At 31.4% G+C, this 538-nt stretch overlaps 1 protein-coding gene across 1 annotated transcript in view; it reads right to left on the bottom strand.

Annotated features, from left to right (window-relative positions):
- Positions 1 to 538, bottom strand: part of LOC119593850 (palmitoyltransferase ZDHHC18-like) — a gene marked incomplete at its 5' end in the record, with an annotated part of 40,540 nt that overhangs the window by 39,128 nt on the left and 874 nt on the right.

Genomic DNA, 538 nt, shown 5'->3' with positions numbered 1-538 from the left:
CTATAAATCAGATAAGGGTACAGATAATTTCTACAATACAATGAATATATCTATTATAAAATTACTGTATTATGCATAATCAATATTTCTAACCAGCCAATGACTTACAAGGAAGGAAAAGGATTTATCTACTTTTTTATGGATAAAACAAAATGACTTTACCATATTCGAAAGTTCACCTTAGATGCAACGAAGAAGGTCTGCACCAACATATTTAGAGTAAAAGATGTGTTAATACATGAGAGTGCATTTATATGATAAAAAAACTGGAAATAAACCAGACACTGGTCTGGGATCATTATATATATAGACTGAAGTATTTAAATAACCCTGCCACTCAAGAAAGAACCTGACGAAACATAAATTTGGTAATTCCATTATAATTTATATATCTTAATGGATAAACAGCTTGCTAAATGTCCTGATTAGGACTGCCTCAAGTGCTGCGATTTAGCACGGGATGACAAAAATCCTAAATAATATTAGGCAAAACAGAGCCTAGACTGGTTCCTTATTTGATGATAATTCACTAGAGATC

Source organism: Penaeus monodon, chromosome 32 (genome assembly GCF_015228065.2).
Source record: "Penaeus monodon isolate SGIC_2016 chromosome 32, NSTDA_Pmon_1, whole genome shotgun sequence".
In the NCBI taxonomy this organism is placed as follows: Eukaryota; Metazoa; Arthropoda; class Malacostraca; order Decapoda; family Penaeidae; genus Penaeus; species Penaeus monodon.
The sequence above is the reverse complement of the archived record's forward strand: the minus strand, read 5'-3'. Positions and strand labels throughout refer to the sequence as shown.